The sequence below is a fragment of the Arctopsyche grandis genome, chromosome 8 (assembly GCF_051622035.1).
Source record: "Arctopsyche grandis isolate Sample6627 chromosome 8, ASM5162203v2, whole genome shotgun sequence".
Classification (NCBI taxonomy): Eukaryota; Metazoa; Arthropoda; class Insecta; order Trichoptera; family Hydropsychidae; genus Arctopsyche; species Arctopsyche grandis.
In genome coordinates, this window is record NC_135362.1 from 18812048 (window position 1) to 18833267 (window position 21220).

The 21220-nt window shown below is 33.3% G+C and overlaps 1 long non-coding RNA gene and 1 pseudogene across 1 annotated transcript in view; both read right to left on the reverse strand.

Annotated features, from left to right (window-relative positions):
* LOC143915775 (uncharacterized) overlaps positions 1-15432 on the reverse strand; it is a 31252-nt gene extending 15820 nt beyond the window's left edge. The window contains exon 1 of the long non-coding RNA XR_013260931.1: positions 15175-15432. This is a non-coding gene — a long non-coding RNA (uncharacterized LOC143915775). The remainder of the gene's footprint in view (positions 1-15174) is intronic.
* Positions 15433-16611: 1179 nt separating this feature from the next.
* Positions 16612-20539, reverse strand: LOC143915869 (carboxypeptidase B-like; annotated as a pseudogene).
* Between the last annotated feature and the right edge of the window lie 681 nt (positions 20540-21220).

A 21220-nucleotide genomic window follows, 5' to 3' on the forward strand; every position in this document is an offset into this window, starting at 1 on the left:
TATGTACTTACATCTTTAAACATATAATGGTATTGAATTTTATTCTACATACATATGTTTATCGAATTTATAAATGTAGATATATTATATATATTTTCCTTTGATCTAAAATCAAATATCCGTTTTAGAATTAATATAAAATTAAACGTCTCCGATAGCAGAAAATCTTTAAACATTTTTTTATCGCCGGCTTTAAAAAGCTCTTGAGCTGAAACGAAAGCCACCGCCGTCATCGCCTGCAAGGTGTTATAAAACTTATCACGTAAAGCTACAAACCAGTTTTCAATAAACGCTAAATTTATTATAAAATAAAGTTTTAACCGCGTGGCTTATAGGAGGGTTAAAGTGCGCTCGATTGTAAAGTGAACCCTGCACGTTTGACACTTTCACCTCCCCATCCTCGTACATTAAATACACAACCAGTAACGGCACATTGAGATATACATATATTATTTTGAGCTGAGCGATACATATATTATTTTGTAAGAAAATAACAAGACTCAATTTGATCGTGCTTCTTTCATGAAAGTAATATGATTGTAAAAAAAAATTACGTTTGATCAGTTTCATCAGAGCGAAAACTATTCTAAAATTACTAGAAGGTTTTCAATATTTTATTTTTATGTCAAAAGGCCCAAATGACTTCACCGTATTATCGCGATAATCCCGTCGGTTTCCCGACGCCATTGTATCGACGGTCGAGAAAAAGCATTCACAAAATTCCAATATTAAACTCCTTCTCTTTTACGCATGGAAAATTCTTATTTCTGTGGATAGAAGGACGCCCTCAGAACGAATCCAAATGCGAGTATATAAAATACATACACATATGTATGTATGTAAATGGTCAGCATCTGCAGTGGACAAACTCCAATATTAATTCAAATTATTATTTTTAATCGTAATATTGCGTTTACAGAGTACATACGTATGCACATCATCGTTAAGTTTGAAATTTTGACGAGCGTTGTCTTAAAATTCTATGTACATACATATATTTCAGTGACATTTTTTTTGTTATTATGTATGTAAGTTTAATAAAATGCTATGTTTGGAATTATATTATATTATTTTAGGGTTACTATTTACAGTTTTGTTTAATTTTGTTAACTATTTTATACTATAGTTGTTACTTTTAGTTTAAAATAGATAATTGTTAAATAATTCATTAGAAATTTTCTATTTAATAATAATAAATAACAATGTCATGTATATAGTAAATATGGAAAATCTTGTATAATAACGTTAACATATCGAAATAAAGGTATCTGTATGCGTATGTGAACCATCTATGTGATTGAAAGGATGGATAAGCTGAAATGGCCGTAAGTGGATCAAGTAGCTAAAAAATGGATAAGAGATGGTCGAAAATGCTTGAATGCTAAGTGGGATGTAGAGGAGACGTTCGGATAATGTTAGAATACGATGAATGAAACTTGCGAAATACGGATGGAAATTAAAAGAAAATTTCATGTAGTTAATATTTAAAATAAGATCATATTGATCAAATAATTCAGTTATTTCATTTTATAAAATTGGGTCCAAATTATACCGAAAGGAAAAGTGAGCCGTCATCGATTCTAAAACACCATTTTCTTTGAATTCGAAATGGGCGCGTACGTTCTTATGTGGGTTTGTACACGGGGTTGTTCATAAGTGCGTGACACGTGGTAATATATTTTATTAAGTGTCATTTGTGCGGTAAGGGAGGGTGGAGAGGCGCCCGTCCCACAGTTTGAGGCCGCATAACGGGCGCCGTTTACGACGCCCCGGTTCGATACAAGCTCTTTACGGCCGAGCCCTTTTATGGGATGCTGGTGTCATCGTGTGCCTTTTTTCATATAAAAGGCGACGGCCCTGTGTATTGCGAGGTGCTCTCTTTTATTAGACGTGTAATGATTTTCAAATACTGTTCCACGTGTAATATACGAGTGACATTACCGAAACGTTTTACGGCCGTTGCATATCACTCGCGTTTCCCCGACTATAATACTGTGACGGGTCTAAGCTGATCGCCAAAATAAACAATAAAAAATACAACAAGAGAGCACACATTCTCTGCTGATTTTCATTGATGTATTATACAGCAGTGATAAGCCTGTCGAATTTAATGTGATTATACAATAAAAAAATATCCTTTCTTCTCTTTTACTATTAAAAAATTGGTATCCTATTTTGCATATTTATAGAATCTCAAGCGAAATGGAATACAATATCATGTAATGGGTTAATATGTTGATGAAATTTTAATCAAATATGTACGTTGCTAAATCGGTGTTAGTATAATATTAAATTGCAATTTCAAATCTAATCGACTAATCAATTTTTACTAATTTTAGCCCATTGAATTCGAATTTGATAATATAGTTTGTTGGCTTGCTATCGCTTAAAGATATGAGCGTTTAAAATATATGAGTTCTGGCTTTTGTAATCTTTAATTTAAAATCTATTAATAATCTAGTCAAATTATTTTTTTACGTAATACCATGAGATAATTTTTCACTTTACCATATGTGAAAATTGCCCATTTTTTTAAATGTTCATATATTTTAAACATGTACAAGCCAACAAAAACCATTGTGATATTTATATTCAGTGGGTCAACCTTAGTAAAGATTGATTACTCTACGCCCCGGTATTTTTTTTTTTTTTGTTGCTCAGTGTAATTTACCTCAAATTTATAATTGCCATTAGGTCAGATAAAAAAGTTTGCATGTTAATAATGTGATCACGATCATTTAGAAATATGTATGTACATATACACTAGGAATTTTCTAGACGCGTCGTTAAGGAAATATCAAAAATGAAAGCATAAGAGGGTTTTATTATTTAGAGACTCTTTCAAATCGGTACGAGTGGTGGGTGTGGCGTGAAAATTATGTAGCTCGCTCATAAATAGCCATTGATAGCCGAGGCATAAAAACTCGACAAAAGTTCACAAAAAGTTTTCCCCTCGGAAGAGTGAATGGCGAGAGCTGCCGCACGGCCTATGTATTAGGGGAGGGAAAAAAAGTGAAAAAGCAATAGAGCAACCAAATTCCCGTAAAATTCCCGTTCCGGAAATTGGTTCCTAGATGTTCCATAATGGAAAATATACCTTGTTGAAAGGAGCCAGACTACGACGCTGGCCGCTTTCCGGCAACGCGTCTTGACGCTCCTCTTAGACACCTACTACAACTTTTTAATATTATTTTCGTGCTTCGTTTGGAATTTTCTTTGATGGCTCATAATAATTTACTGCTATTTAAACTATTATTTCAGTATAATACTTCACCTACGTACAAAAATAATTATGATAAAAATTTTCGTCTCAGTGATATATTTTATGCATTCAAAAATATTTCAACAGTACTATTTTAAGGGTGCCATAAGTGTCAATTCGACAGGTTGCCTTTCAACGCAAGCATAAGATTGCCAGCTTTTCCACTTTTCCTTTTCTGCCAACCATAACAGCTTCACCGGAAGTGTCTAACTTTCAGCGACTGAAAATAGCTTCTTTGAAAAAGGCTCAAACGTGTGTGTTCATCATTCCACGAGAATGTGCCAAAAAATCGCATAATATCTGTAAATCCTCTTGATGTTTTTGGTAAAATAATATATTTTTGATATTATATAATAATAATTTTACTATTATAAATATAACATGGTATCGAAAAGGAGGAAACATGTGGATGTGCTTGAGAGACGAATAGCACAAAAGGTATTTTTTCTCTCGTGCACTTCGGTAGGCAAAATAATCTTGTAACTCATACAAGTCCATTGTACAGGATAAGAGGAAAACATACCCCCCGACCGCATAAATGTTTAAGAAAGCAGGTGAAAGTTGGGAAATATATAGTTCGTAGTAGAAAAATATTTCGCCTGTTTCCTGGGGGATTTTCCCTCTGTTCCACGCACGGATTCTTTCATAATATTTTAATGCACTGAATAGCTGCTATTCTTATTCAGGACAAAACCTCAATTTTTAATACGCCACGTATGCTCCTGTAATAATTAGAATTTTGGCAAAACAATACAATTTAAATTTTTGCGTACCTTTTCAGTACTTAATTTTTAATATATTCAGAAGAAAAGAACTTTGTTTTATATGTATTTATACATATTTAAAAAAAGTACATAAAATTTTTAATAATAAAGCATAAAATCTTTTATGTGTAAAAGGAAATTTTTTTGCTCTTTAAAAAACAATGACTCATTATAAAAACTACTTCAACGGTGCCTTGAAATTAATGGTGTTTTAAGTAGGATTAAAATTTGATTTCCGTAGCACTTTGCAATATTATGAAATGCCTTAGAAAAAGCTAAGAAAAAAAGCTTGGTTCATAAAATAGTTTACGGACGAGAATCCTTAGAGTAAGTACACCCACCGAGACAATATGGAAGACTGTAAGAGTGCGACACTCTGGGAGCAATCTCCCACCCCCAACAACACATAATATATTGTGGTTTAACCGTCGAGGTGCACCGGTGGGGAACTGTGATAACGCGTAAAATAAAACCCCGAGGAAAATACGCATATTCATGTATAACAAAAACAACCTCAGTATCGCGGAAATTATATTTAAAAAAAATTAGGGTTCAACGATCGCGAGCACTCGGATCGAATTTTGAAAAGCGAATTGCTCGAGAACGAGAATATCTTGAGCATTTAACGTAATGATTAAACCGAAGAGATTCTGACAATCCCAAAGGAGGTAAAGTTGCAGATCAAAGCGTTTCCAAATTAAGGTGTCTGCGTACGTTCATCGTTTATAATGTATTTAATTATATCGGATATATTTGCTATCTATATGATATTTAAAACAAATCGAAAACAACGATTTTTTTTCACTTAGAAGTTATTATTTCGATAACCTTATTATAAATGTCTTTAGATATGTATGCAGTATACATATGTATGCAGCGTGGACTATAACCAGCAGTATATAATGCTTTCGAAAAAGTCGTCACGGGCTAAATCCCACCGGTTGCTGCTGGCCAGGATATGTGACTCCAGGTTGATAAGTTTCCTATCAGAGTTTTCCAATGTATCTAATTTTCATTTGAAACGGTTCCAACAAATTGGTAACCCTTGCCAATTTTCCGAATATTTCCAGTTTTTCAGCATTTCGAATTTTGTTTGTTTTAGCCTTGTATAACACTTGCAATACTTCTGTACTATATTTTACCATATACCCGTAAATCCCGTTTTAAACGTCAAATGATTTAACCCTTAAAGCCCTCAACATGAGGCCATCACCCCCCCCCCCCCCCCCCCCCAACGAACACAGTCTGAGAGACCCTTTCGTCGGAGAACGAGACGTTGTCCAGTTGTATTATATATGGGTGTATACCTGCATATATTAATTAATAATTCTTAATTTGTATGCCACACTCGTTGCTTTGGAGCAATCCGTTAAGGCAAGTGTGTGTGATTGATTGAATAAAATAATATATAATTAAAATAATTTCAAAAATTGTATGTACCTACATAACTAACAAAAGACTAAAGAGAATGCTGCAACTTGTTCATGAATTTCTCGTAATTAAAATGCACTAAGCAATGCAAACATAATACAAAGACACAATGTAATTTGTTTGCAGCATGGCTCTTTCGGTAAAGAGCAGCGTCGAGATAAACAACGACAACAAGTTAATATTTTTGAACTTGGTGAACTTTTAATTAAGAAGTCCGGTACGACTTTGTGACGATCTATTGCTTGTTTAAAAAGTTGTAATAGCACAAAAGTGTATTCAAGTTCGCGTTATAGCTGACACTTGACGAAGGAGTGTCATCAGTTCATTTGGCTGCTCGGGGGTTGGTGGGCTCATTTTTAATTTGTCTCACCGCATGAGACACCTTAGGGGTCGTCAACGCTCGGTTGCCCATAAATCGGCTAGTAGTATGCGTCTCGTCTGGATGGAGTTGTGGTGTTTTCGCGATGCGAGTAATCCCGCGGGATTGTAATTTTAAGTGGATTCAACTGGGAATAATGTAATCAACTTTCGCGACGCCATACTTTGCGCTCAACCCCTCTCCACTTTTACGCCAGACGAACTAAAGCGGCAAGGCTTACCTTAGTTTAAAGTTTGTCTGGGCTGGGCTGCTCCTTCTTATGTAGCTTTGTCCAAGCAAGGTGAACACCGCATGGATACAAAAGCCTTTTAATAATTACAAACAAGGTGTTCTTTCCAAGTGCCTCGGCGATCGACGGCACCCTTGGACTTTGAATCCTCGGAAAATTGCCTTTTACGCCAGATGCATTTCAGTACATTTTCTCCCCCTTCGGTAAAAAAAAGCAGTGATTCAATTTTAAAAACTTTCTGCTTTGAAAATGTCTAAGATTGAAGTAGATTTAAATTACATTTATACAATTTATATAAAAGTGTATATTTTGTAACATTTTAAGTGGACAAAAAATACATATCATTATCATCATCATTCACAGCCATTCGCCATCCACTGCTGGATGAAGGCCTCTTCACCATTTTTCTGATTTCATCCACCTATCTGCCCTGTGGCCTTTATTGCACCCCTCCACATTCTCTCGGGTACCATTCGAGCACTTTTTTCGTCCATCGATCGTCCATTCTTCTAGCTACGTGACTCGCTCATTGCCATTTCAATTTCTTTACTCTCACCATTACATCACGTATTCCATTTTCTATCTCTCTTCGTTATGCCAATCATATAGCGTTCTATACTTCTTTTAAATCACTGGACCTAATGTAGCAATGCCTAAGTTTTGCATCCAAACGTCATCACTGACAAGACATATTGATTGAAGATCTTTTTCTTCAGGGAAAGTGGCATTTTAGATTTGAATACGGCATTCATTCGCCCAAATTCATTCCATCCTTATTTAATACATCTCCTTATTCCCTCTTTTTTATAACCGGACATGTCAATGATTTGACATAGATATTAATAATTTGTAACTACTTCTACTGCCATATTGTCTAATATAATACTATCGAGCATACTTATATTCGTTAATTTTTAGTCCTACTTTCCTACATTCCATGTCCAGCTGTAGTACTGTGAGTATACTGAATACATTATTTAGCATTGCTACAGATAATGTATATTGCGTAAAAATCTGTTTTTCTATGACAAACTATTTTAAAACTGTTTTCTTATAATATTTTATATATATAATTTCGAAAGAGACTTTGTAACTATGTAAGTATGTATGTAATGTTGATTGGTAACATCGAAAACAAATCAAAGTTTCTATGACGCCGATTTGATATGGTGTCGATTCGATTTTTTTTTCTCGATTCAAATAAATTTAATAAAAAAACAAATGAATACTAACAAATGAATAACTATTAGATTCGCCATGTTTAAGCTGTTTATATTACGAATACTGAGCGAAGCCGGGTAAAACAACTAGTAACATATAAAGTACATACTTTGTCAAAATTGAAACGGTTCATACATCTTTGTTCGTATGTGCATCAACGTGACTCCAAAATTCGAATCGAAATCAGATTATTAATGTTATTGCGCATTCACGTGAAAATGTAAATATTTTCCATTATTGAAATTAAGTCGAGTATAAAAAAAGAAAAAAAAATTGTAATCGAGTGTTTTGAGCATTTCTTTTGTTGCGCCACTCGCGGCAATCGTTTATTGATCATTGCCACAGTCGAATGAATAGTCAAAAGTGCTCGCTGCGAGATGGGGGGTGGGTTTTCAGAAGAAGGGAGATAAAATTAATTGGAGATGCCTTTTAAACACAATGGCGTGTTGCAAAGCAACCGCAATCAGAAGCCAAAGGGAGTATGCGGCAACAAAACTGCCACCTGCCGCCCGCGCGTCTATGTACATCCGTGGACCACTTCCATCCGGAAATAATTCAAACACCTCTTGTTCTCCAGACTGCTTTTGTTGTCGTGAATTTGGTCATAAATTATAAGCAAAACCCCGGCAGCAAAGAAGCAGACACCGAACGCAAAAGAATCCAACAAAAATATATCTTATTCAGATACGAATAATGTAACGAGAACACAATCATATGTTCACATATTGTACATACATACATACAAATACTTATAGTACCTATACTATATATAGTACCTATACTTTGAAATTTACCATTGATTTTCTGCTGACTTCTTTAAATGAAATAAAACTACAACAATTTCATTAGATCTATCAATACCCATTAAAAAATAAGCGATTTCGAAGATAATTATATATTTAATGTCATTCATTTTCGAAAATGGACACAAACATTGAGTCATGTTTAATTTTTAAAAGTTTGGAACTAGAACTTTTTAATGTCTGTTCAATAATAATAATCATTATGTTTTTTTCTCCAAAATTCTGAGAAGTATTCAAAGCAATTTTTAATTTTATGATTAAATATGTTTATTGGAAGTTGATTCATGAAAAAACGATGAAATTCATGAATTGTCGCATTTGCCAAATATTATCAAGATCAAAAGTTGAAGGTTTAAAACAATATTAGTAACTGCTATAGTTCTTATCATTAGGCGATACACAAAAAAATAATACGTTTTATTGATATTTAACTGTACATATGTACATATAATACAATTGATCGAATCACTGCAGCGCCCCTTCATCCGTCATAATTGCGAGTAAATTAAAGGGAAGATTAATCACACATTCCAAGTATCATGTGTCGCGGGATAAAGGCTTGATAACGGTGAAACGACGTGGTGCAACAGTGTGTTTTTGATGTCTAAAGGGGCGTCTGTGTGGTTTAATTAACCTGGCATCGTCATCGTTTTCGTAGCATGGCCGGTGTCGCGCCTCAACGAAGCCGCCCGCCCATAACTCAATTATTTTTCCCTCAATTACCCTTGATTATTATGATAATATTTCGTTACGGCAAACAGCGGACCCCCGCCAAAGGTGAGCTTTTTGCCAATTAACGGTGTGCACCCTCATCCCCACCCCACCCACCCTCCACCCCACGGCCGCATTACGTTAATTGATGTCGCTATTCGCCTACAAATTAAAACATCGACAACGATACGGTAACAAAGAAAACTGACGCTTCCTGCCCAAACCGTAGCTACATGTTGACCATTAATACATATGTATACGTTGTTAGTATTACTCACAAATGTGTTAGAGATATTTAAAATTTCTAATTAGTCTCTTCAAGTCCAAATGTCTTTCTTTGGCGTTGAACCCTACTAATATTTTACTACTATTGAAATAAAATAATTCGATAATGAAACAATACCAGACCACTTAACAGCTACAATGTATAATAAAGTTTTTTTGAATTTTAATGTCATAAACCCTAATTATTTTTCGGATAGCAAAAATTAATTCATTGAAAATTTTCTATCCAAAATTATTTGCTAATTTTATATGATTTGTACAGTTTACCTTATAATAAATTACATGTATTTTTTTTTTGCAAATGATATATGTATTTTATGAAATTAAGTTTAATAAAATGGGAACAAAACAAAATTGGAGTCGATAATATTTTCATATTTTCTACATATTACCCAATTGAATAACTTATTTCATATTCATCGCAGAATTTTAATTTGGTTGCTCGGAATCATTGATAGATCTTTGATTTAATTCATCTCTTTATTTACGCCGAAGCATGGTTCAAGAAAAAGCGTTTATAAAAATGTAGGGACAAACTAAAATCGAAGTCAATAATATTTTCATATTTTCTAATACCCAATTGAATAACTTATTTCTTATTCGTAGCAGAATTTTAATTAGGTTTTTCAGAATCATTTATAGATCTTTCAATTTCAGGATTACAACCCATGTTATGCAAACCGTTTTCCGAATCGATCTTTAGCTAACAAGGGAATTTTAAAATGGGGTTTTAATTATCAATGAACATACGATTGATAAATGTATGTATATTAATTTTAAAAAATTATAGAAAACATATCGATCTAAATAATAAGTTCGAAAAATGTTTTTTAATTCTGGATACAAATTGGACATCAAACCATAATAATTGCTTTAGATTTTATATAAATTTGCAAGTCATAGATTGCACACTTGTGTACTGAAGAAAAAAATCGTCATAGTTTTGTTTAATATGCATGTATGTACATATATTTTCAACCATGTACCCACCCATAAAAAAATAAAGTAACACCAGAATTGCAAAAAAGTGTAAACTTATAAGGCGAGAAGTAGTCATGCGAGAATAAACTATGCAATAATATTACATATTCCATGATACGGTCAAGTTTGGCCTATTTCGCGTGTATGCTCGCATGCTCGAAATGATTTTTCAACGCTTTACCGCTGGCAGGCTTACATGCCTGACCCCGATGCACTCTCCATATCTAATTATGCGTAGAAACAAGCAGTACTCGACTTTGAGGTTGCACCAGTCACGTGGTTCTGGGGGAGCAATATAAGGGGGGGGGGGGGGGGAATGCATATAAATTTTCTTTCGACCGACTTCAAGTAATCAAGTAGAATAAATATTATATTATATGTATGTACATATGCACATTTGGTTGGATTGAAAAACGTGAATTTTGGATTTTCGTCAATGGACCTAGAGAAAAAATCATATCAAGGGAACGTTAAATATTTAAAAAAATATATCAAAACGTTTAAGATCCATCGATGAAATTCCAAAATTCGCGTTTGTCGCCCCGGCCGAGTTTACGTGTGTAAACACGTGATAATAGAGTGATAAGTACTGCGAATAATTTAAGTTGTTCAAAATGTTCACCCAATTTGAGTTGAAGTTTAGCGCAAAACTTACTGAAGAATTACTAAATGTAGTTAAATTGTTCAGTGAGGGCTCGAAATGCTCTTGCAGCTATGTGTATCAAATTTGACTAATCTTTTCATATTGTCAGAAAATCTTATGTTAGAGAATTATACTATAATTGGTTTTGCAGTTTTTATAACTGCATACATAGAAACGTATTTAGTGTTGTTAATTATTTTTACATTGTCTTCATACATGTTTGTAGTAACAATATATGAAGTACATATTGTGCAGAAATTCAACCTAGAGACTATGACTAATTTTTTTTTTAATTTTAAACCATATTTTGTTATTTATTTGGGATAAACATAAGATATTTGTCTTAATTACATATTCTAATCAGTTCTGAGATATTATATGAAGCATATAATTATATATTTTCAGCTCAATAACCGTAGCAGTATTGAAAAAATTGTGTAATAATAGTAAATTTATTTTTCTAAAAAGAAAATGTCCCACTCATGACTTACCGAATTTTTTATATGAAGATTAAAGGCTGGAAAAAATACTGCATACCTATATACATGGAAATACAAGATATTATAAAAAAACATGTAATTTAATTTGTTGTAATTATTTCAAACTAAAAGAAAAAGAAAATATTTTCCCATAGTTCATAGATATCCTCATTGTTTGAGTCCTCGTCGATGTGACAATCAGAATCACACTAATTTCCAACAGTGTATACCAGAGTGGTACAGAGGGCGCGCTTCAGACGAGACAATTGAGTGTCGCGCAAACAAAGGCGCCCGGGAAAAGCTCCGTCGTAATAATTCAGGCAGTCGTGAAAGGCGCCTTTCTTCACCGAAGGCTGTAAAGGGCCCACCAGCAACGTGTCGGCGTCCGTTTATTTATTTAACATTCGGCTTTGGTTTGGCTAAGGGTCCCCGTTGACCCGTGGAGCGCGGGCCCACACTGCGGGCATCAGCCGCTCTGAATAATTAACCGAGCGGGCCAGGTGTTATCGACGAGTGTTATACACGGCCGTTTCGTTAAATACGGTTACAATTTAACCCGCATTCGACAATAAAACCGGTGGTAATTCGGTGTCGGTGTCGTTGTCGTTGTCGTTGCCGTATCGTTTGCCGCCGACGGCTGCTGATGTCTATGTTCGGTGAATGCTAATTTTAAAACAACACCGACCGGTTCAATTTTATTCGGTCTTTGTTGTTTAAAGGCAATTTTTGGGGTTGATTTGAGTTTGTTTTGGGCTTTTGTGTGTCTAATAATCTCGCAGATAAATCGTGTGATAATAAGCTTCGCTGATGCTTTGCGCGATCATTGAATATGATTTACGATTTCAATTATGTCGTATTGGCGTTGAAAAATTTTGACCTGTATTTATTTGGTCGGTAGCTTTGTTTGATTTGGTCAGTAAATAGATGATCGGTAGGTCGGTCATCGGTCACCGACTGTTTGACTATTGCCTATTTGACGAAAAATCATTAAACAAAGAATGATTTACTGGTCGTTAATTTCTATCTATACATACATGTACGTATGTACATTATGAAGGAGTAACAAACGCGAGTTTTTACTTGTATAACTTGCATCGCATCAAGGAAACGTTAAATAAAATAGATTTTAAGCAATATCGTGTGCCTCCAAGCAATCGATTTATCTCGGCGAAATTTTGAAAATGTGGGTTTTTAAGAATAAGTAAGATTCAATAAATAAACAGTCATTATTCGCCTATTGTAATTCAATTGGATCAATTGTTATAAGTTTTGACTGATAAACGAGAATTCAAAGTCGCCGTTTTGCCCAAAAATCCCCATACAAAGCGCGCCGCGTTCGCAATGGGTCTTTGTATGTGGGAAGCGTTATTTCCAGAAAATCGTCATTTTGTTCATGTTGCCGTAATTATTTTGGAAAAAAAAGTCATTGAGAGTCGTTTTGGGTATATAAATTTAATCTGAATATAAAAAAAATATCAAAAAACTTTCGAAATCTTAGAAATATAAACAGGCCAAAATCATGTTCATGCTCACGTCACAAAGTAAATTTGACCCCCTTATATTTCATAAAATTCGTAATTTTTTCGGATTTTTTTTTATATTCAAACTAAAGGTACATATCTTAAAAAACTCTCAATAACTTCGATTTTCAAAAAATAACAGGAGCATGGAAAAAATGGCGAATTTCTAAAAAAAATACTCCCTCCATACAAACACTCATTGCAAGCGCGAGAATTGTATGGGGACTTTTGGGCGAAACGGCGAATTTTAATTCTCGGTAATCAGCCAAAACTAATCATAAAAGACTTTTCTAAATTAAAATAGATGACTTTTAACTGCTTTTTTTAATGATCTTAAAATCAAAACTATTCTCGAAAAATAAATATATGAAAAATCCAACTTTTCAAAGTTTTTGTCGAGATAATAAATTCAATACCTCAAAAATATGATTATGTTATTACCAATCCATATTTAATAGTCTGCAATTGTATTAAAAGTGTTTTTTGATTAAACATCAAAAGTTTAAAATAATCCGTTCCAATTCGAACGTTTACGGTTTATACCGTCGCTTTCGTCTTTAAGCCTACGCGGAGTCGTACGGTTTAAACTGCAGTCAAAATTTAATTGGAAATACTTAATTCCAAGATACGTCGGAAAAATTGCGAGAGGACTCCTTCACCATCTACGGCACCAAGTGGGGTGCTATAGGTCGAAGGGGTGTTAATTTGCGACGAATGGAGGAAAGCTTTGCGCATCTTTCCGGACGGGAAAGCTCGCCAAATCCTAATTCGTTTTTAATTATTCACAACATTAAAGCGGCTCGAATCGGCAGACTTGCGACTTCAAGTCGGCAATTAATCGACACACACGAGGATCTATTACACACGCGTGTAAAGTTTGTACCCTCTCTCTCTGCCGTTCTGTATCCTCGGCAGACATTTGATACGTTAATTTGGAAGTCGGTGGGGCCGGTGGCGCGTGAAACCTCCGCGCTTTGAGCTCGGCTTTATTAGGCGGTTCAAAGACAAAGCCTCCGGAAATGTGAGTTATGTGTTGATAATGAATGAGAAACGCGATACATAATGAATGGGAAATTTTCCTTTTAAGACGGGTGTTGCGGGGACGGGGAAATGACGACCCGGCAAAAATGCACACCGACAGAATTCATATTACCGGATTCCGGTGCCGAGTGTGGCGCGCGTTTAAGTATTCAAGATGGTAACGACCGAGGGGGTGGTTGGGTGTTATGTGGGTGGGCAAAATTGTAACCGGGTCGTGTCTTGTAGTATTTTCAGGTGCTCTCCCCGGACAAATTAACCGGATTTCTCGTAGGTGCGACGCCAATTAAGCGAAAGCGCCCCGTGACGGCACCGTTTGAGAATAATATTTTAAATAAAAAATCAGTCTCGTTTGCGGGTAATTAATTTCAGAGTATTTCTTTATAATTGGGTGGAATTTTTTTTAATTGTTTGCTAAGAGGGTGTCTAAAGAAATTTAAAGAAAATTGTATCTTTTGAATGTGTTGCTTTAAAAAAATTTTTTTTTAATATTAAAAAAACATTCAAATTGGGCACGAAACATTTACGTGAGATTTGTTGTACCTAAAGAAATTTGAAATATGTGGAAAATATTTTCGATTTGTTCTAGAATTATCTATGAACTTTTAAGTAATTTTTAAGCTATTTTTATTTTTATTGAAATAAAAATAAAAATAAAAATAACTTAAATTACTGGAATAAAATATCAGGAAAATTTTAAATGCTGGTAGAACCTATAAAATGGAAATTTACAATAAAAAACATGTAAAAACAGGTAAAAAAACATTTTAAATTTGTGAATATAAAACTTTGAGTGATTTCAATATTATTTCGAACCATTCGTAAGAAAAATGAAAGGATTTTTTTTTAAAGCTATTTATTCAATATTTTTCACATAAATATGTGAAAAATTATTAAACACTTATTTTCGAATTTAAATATAAGTGTTTGGTGCTAATTTTGTTTTTATGTAAAACAAAAAAACCAAAGGAATTGAAATTTTAAAATATAATAAATGAATATTTATTATATTTTTAAATTAGATTAATATTTGTCGGCTGAAAATTTTAAAAGGTAACGCAGATATTTTAATTTATCGCGCACCTTTTAATCATAAGGGCAACACACGAAAACTAATATATATTAGTTTTCGCATGGAAAATGCGAAAAGCGCGCTTCGTGCGAACATTTCGGCAATAACTTACGTTTACTGCAGAACGCGACCGATCGGATAGGTTTTTCCGGCAATATTCGTGACCGTGCAAGCCTAATCAGATTTAAGCCAGCAATTATTTTCATTTACAAAGGCTCCAAAAATTCAGACCGCTTGAATTTTTTTTGAAATAAAATGAAGTATTGTTGCTTTTCCTATGAAGACTTGTAATATAATGTGTAAAAAAGTTTTAATTCAAAACCTGAAATGTGTTCAAATTTGTTTGAAAAACTTACCAATTTGTGCGAAGTTGTTCGAGCAGCGTTCGCGGCAAATTCGAATTCGACCGATGATAGTTGGGAAAGTAAGTTGTCTGGGCCTTGGCGACGAGATGAGAGCAGGATCCAAGCTGCACAGCTGCTCGGTCGGGTGTCCGGATACGACTGGACCATTTTCCTCGGCTGGGGCTGGGACATCGTTTTCGCAGGAGTCTTCTGGGGGGGCCCCGGAGGCCCCACCGGAACCCGAGCGACCCGGGCCGTGTCCAACTGTGGACTGGTGGCGGGGCCCGGTCTACGAGACTCAACTCCGCCACGCCCTGCGAGTCTGCGTACAAGGTGCCCCAGCCCTGTCATGCGCCTTCGACGCATCCCCAACAAACTTCTAACGCCCCCCGATGAAAATCGTGCCCATTTTTGTATGTGTATGAAAAATATTTCATTTCAACGATTTCTTTTTTTTAATGCCTACTCGATTTCCAACATAGCGGACTTCATGTCCAACATTTTTACTATTTGCTATGTAGTGAATTTGTCTTGAAAAAAGCTTTTTGATAGAATGTGAGGCAGTACTATAGCCGTGAAGTCTCAACTCCTATTCCGTTTTTTTTAAATCGAGTTTTAATGACATTTAAATTCTTAATAATATATATATATATATTACTATATAAATAAACATATTGTATATGTAACCCGTTTTCCCAATTTAAGGCGGGTTCAAATCATCAATCATCATAAATGAAATTCGAAAATTGGCCTAATGGGTTCGTAAAATTAGGAATTTGTGTATGTAACTGTAAATGGTCTAAGCAAACATAATACAAACATTGCTGTGAACCAATTTTAAATGACAGTCCTGAATAACACTTACAATAGCACAATGTTTTAAAACTATCACATAAGTCATTATATTTTTACCTTAATATTTCAAGTGAAATACATTTCTGGTAAATTTTAATATCTTACTCTTAGGCATAAATATGTGCATCAAACGAATTGAAAACTAAATAAATTCTAAGCGGCATATAAATTATTTATATTTGGATTTAAATTATAATTATTTATTGAAAGTTTAATTATTAGATTTAAATTTCGCGTTGAAATCATCATGGGAAACGGTTGCGTGAAAAATCGGCATTCATGGCGCAAACGGATGAGCTCGGAAAAACCATTGTTTCAACAATACAACCATCGGTAAATCACAAATATACATATTCAATAGATTATTATATGCTTACATATAAAACCAGGTGGAATAGATTATGTTTAATTGTTGGTGGTGCCCAATATGGAACCGTCCTAATGATTATTGTTAGATTAACCAGAAAACTCTATTAGGAAACACTTGTAATTATCGATGAAGTCTCATGATTTTATAGATTCTGGCCATAACATGGCCATAACAACTGGTAACTCCTGACTGAATTATATGTATAACAATTTTTGGCCTCATTTTTATTTTTGCCGTAAATGTCTGTAATCGTCGGCCCGCGGGTGAACAATTGCTAGTTTTCGATAAAATGCATTTAGTATACGCTTATAAATCATACAATGAAACCCGAAACGTAATGGTGAAAGCCAGTTAATTGAATCCGATATCAATGACTATAATATCGAAGAAAAATTTATGTCAGTCGATAAAATCAAAACGCTGATCCGAAAAATATGTCACAGTGTACATACATACATACATATGTACATATGTAGGTATGTGTAAAGAGACAAATTTCTTTAGTCGTGAACTAATCAGCTTTCATTTTCATAATTTCGAAAATAGTTAAGTGAATTATTAGTCTATAAATTAAAAAGCTTGAAGACTGATACAAAATTTTATTTACCTATACATGAAAGTAATTATATATTCGTTATATTTTATTTGAATATCACAAACAAACGAATAGACAGAAATAGACAAATAAAGAATATTTGTATTTACTCATATTAAAAATAATATTTTCCACCTACTACCAAGCGAAAAAAAAACATTGTGATATATGTATTCTCAAGTTCTGAAATAATGATTATTACTTTTTAAATCCAGACTATATAAAAAAATCTTCTTAACAAAAGTAAATTAGCATGTTATGATACATATAAATGAAGTAAACTCTGAAAGATGTAATATAGATATTTTTAGTGATTCCATTATGATGTTTAGGAATAAATTGTTATTATTATTATTATTGTTGTCTTAATTGTTCTACTGTATTCTAGATTAATTGTTTAACATTGAAAAGCAATTTGTAATATACTTAAATAATGTTGTGCATACCTACATATAAGTGATGTACATTTATACCAGAATCATAAATATGTAAAGAATATATTGTGTAATGTATGTACATTATTGGTGAGCCTTTTTAAATTAAATTAAACTTTATTTCGTATGAAGAATGGATAAATTTATTTAAGATTTTTTCAGTGATAGTTTTGAGCTGATTTATTTCATGGATTCAGTGTTATCTAAATTTCATAGCTGAAGTGTATGATAATTTTCTTTGAATTAATGTAACTTTAATATTGTACATATGTATGTACATACAACAGTTAATTCTATCATATATTTTTTTGGTATTAACACAATAATTGCACATAAGTATTTTAGTAATGGTTTAATGTTTAGTAAACATGCATATGTATTTATTGCTGGCTCTTATATGTATGTAAATCTCCATACGTATTACGCCTCGTTGGAATATTGTATTCATATTCCAACAAAGCCGTCAAATTAAGTTTGGAAATTAATACAGTAAAATAAGTAGTCGCATAGTCAATTGCATTCATATGTACATATATATGTACATACATACATACACGGGAATTTCGTCCAGCACGGCAATCATGTGAATGTGTTCCATCACAAATATTATTAGATAATTTTGAAATGCATTATAACATTGATTGACTCATAAAATTTCTAATAATTCGCAGACGAATACAATACATTTATTTATACAAATTAATATTTGTATTTACATCATATAATTTTCAGAAAATTACTCCACCAACAAATAACGAAGCTCAAAAATTTATTTTTATTCATATTTATTTTCTTATCGGCTAAAATTTGTAAAGGAACTTTGCTAAATTCAATGAGCCTAGTTTTAAAACTATAATTATACATATCATTATGAAAAAAACATGTGAAACGTATAAGAGGTTAGTAAAAAAAAACAACAAAGCGGTAGTAAAAAGTAAGATCTACCTGCTGTGTACAAAATGAAAATAGTGTTTAAACTAATTCAACGAACTCTCATTCTGCCAATTTTTTTAGCAGCCAATTTGAAGGCAGGCATAATTTCTGAGTACAATGACCACAACTTGGACGCAGGATAATCGAAACTATAACCATCGGTTAATTCAAACGTGTAAACATACGGTATTTTGGCGACACAATATGCATAGTCATCACTTCCACCAGAAGCTTCGTATAGCTTACCGGCCGGCTCAACAGTATATTCGTGTCCAGAGACCCGTTTAATTGCGTTGGCCATTGAATTTCCCAAGCTCCACAATTTTTTAGCTTCCCTCGGAATATCTTTACTCGTGTATCCGTAAGGGAATAACAAAGAATTTCCATAGGTGTGCAGTGAAATGTAAAGTTTGATTCGGTCGCTATAATACATCATCACGCTACTGACGGCTTGAGATTCCAACTCTGACAATGGAGCTGGACCGGCATAGAGCTCAAAACTACACGGATCGTTATCACTTCCGGTCTCCATCCAATGGATGTCGTAGTTGCGATTTATGTCTACGCCGTAGCACTTGCTTCCGGGGCGAATCGCACGATTCTTCCGCCACATTCGATTCTGCAATTTAAATTTCTCTTATTACACATAAGTTCATCCAAATAGAAAATTTATAAATATTCGTTCAAATTCAGGACCCGGTGCGTACAGGTTTCAGAAAGCATTTAACTCATATTAAACATATTCGAGTTTATTTTATAGTAGGCAATCAGGGCAGTAGAGTCGAAGTTGGAGCATTTCCAGCGGAGTCGTAAAAAACCGAACCGACTCCTTTTTACATATTATCTTCTTTGATTAATAGTATTACGGTATGTGTCAACGGATTTCCAATTTTATCGAAGCAAATCCACTAATAAATTGAAATTTAATAATCTCTTTATAAAAATCATGATTTTAAATTACATTATAAATAAAATCGTTGAATTGCACGTATTTTGTGGCTAAAACAAATTGTTTCCTCCGTCTTATCCTTCATTTTATTATCATTTTTCTACATTTATCTCATTTACTAAAATTTGGAGACGGAGTTTGGAGTGGAATCATAAAATATAGTCGGTAGTCGATAAATTTTGATATGACTGGTCGTAATATCATTTCCGATACGTACAAATTACAAGATATCAGCTTTTATAAAGTGTGACTAAAAAATTAAATTAAAATGTGCGTCACAGTTGGACTAAAGAATTTATATGTATTTTATTATGACAAGAACGTCTCAGCTACGTTTTATTAAAATATTACTTTAAATATAAATAATAATTTAAACGTCAAAAATATTGCATTGTAAACATTTTATGTCACGCCATTTTGATTCGACTGTGTTTAATTACCATATTAATAACGACATTTTCAACCTTAATTTTGTTATGGATTGAATAGCTTCAAATGGGTATAATTTAACAATGGTTTTGACCGAAAATGGATTTAACGGTATGTCTTACCCCTGGTGCTCGCGAGAATTCATATCCATCGGGATTAACCATGGGAATTATGTACCAATCGAGATTTTTTAACAAATTCAGGTTCAGGGCTGATGAGGTTCAGGGCTGTTGCACTTGAAGCCCATTCTCTTGCGTGTGCATTAGCATCGATTAATATTATAGGTTTTGTTATACTAGCGTTCATTGCGAATTTCAACATATATATTGGCCGATTTTCGGTTGTTGTCCCCAAGGTAACTATATGTAAGAAGTCGCTGAATTTATAGTTCAATTCTACGAACCAGTTTACCATCTGAAAGCATATACATTTGTACGTATAATATTATTTTGACTAAATTTAAAAAGTTCAATCAAACAGGAGTTTTTATTTATGTTATATGTATGTACATACAGAGTCGTAGCTATGGTACTCGTTGAGATCAAAGTAATGAAATTGCTCATTCCTACGATTAAAATGAAATAAATACGGATTATGATTCATATTTTCATAACAATTCATATACATATGTACACATAATTGCAATTATATTTTACATACCATCCAAAAGAAATAGAAACTGACGCGTGAAATACTGTGAAATATAAATAGAAAACGATCGTTATATTGCATAAAGTTTTTAAATTATTCAATTAATATTATTGTAAAACATTACTTATCAAAAATAGGGCAAGTCTTTTAAATTCCACCATATCGAAGAAGAATGAATAATTCGTGAGTTAGAATCAAAGTCGACTTCACTACTGACGAGATTTTAACCAGAAACCAAGAATAGAATTTCACACTTTTTATTTTTTGATTTGAATCGATTATACGCTAGTAAAATTCGTATTGCATCTGCATCAAGTCCAACGAAATAGCCGCTACTAATCTTTCACGTATGTAGTAGTTATTATTTCGTGATTAATTTCACAACGCATTCAGTATTTTATATATATATGTACATATATACCAAAATTTATTTTCACAGCATATTTTTTATCTTATCTTTTCGTCGCCATGTGTTGTTATCGGTACATCTTCATACGGATAGGGAAAAATAATGTCAGTCAAAAATTAGCGTTTAGAAAAACTATCGTTTGCATTGTTTTATGAACAACGATTAATCAATTTTTATTATAATACGTTTTCCTTCTAAAAAATGTACTCACATAGAATGTTATTAATAATGTGACGCTTATGGTCAACAATTATAAAAAAAATCAACTATAATTACGTATGCATACATGTATACATATTAATAATATTCATATATATGCACATATGTATGTATGTAGTTTTTACCTACACGTGTATAATATACTATATGTACATACATACATACATATGTATACATCTATATCATGTTAAAAAATCTGTCTCATTTCTTTTTT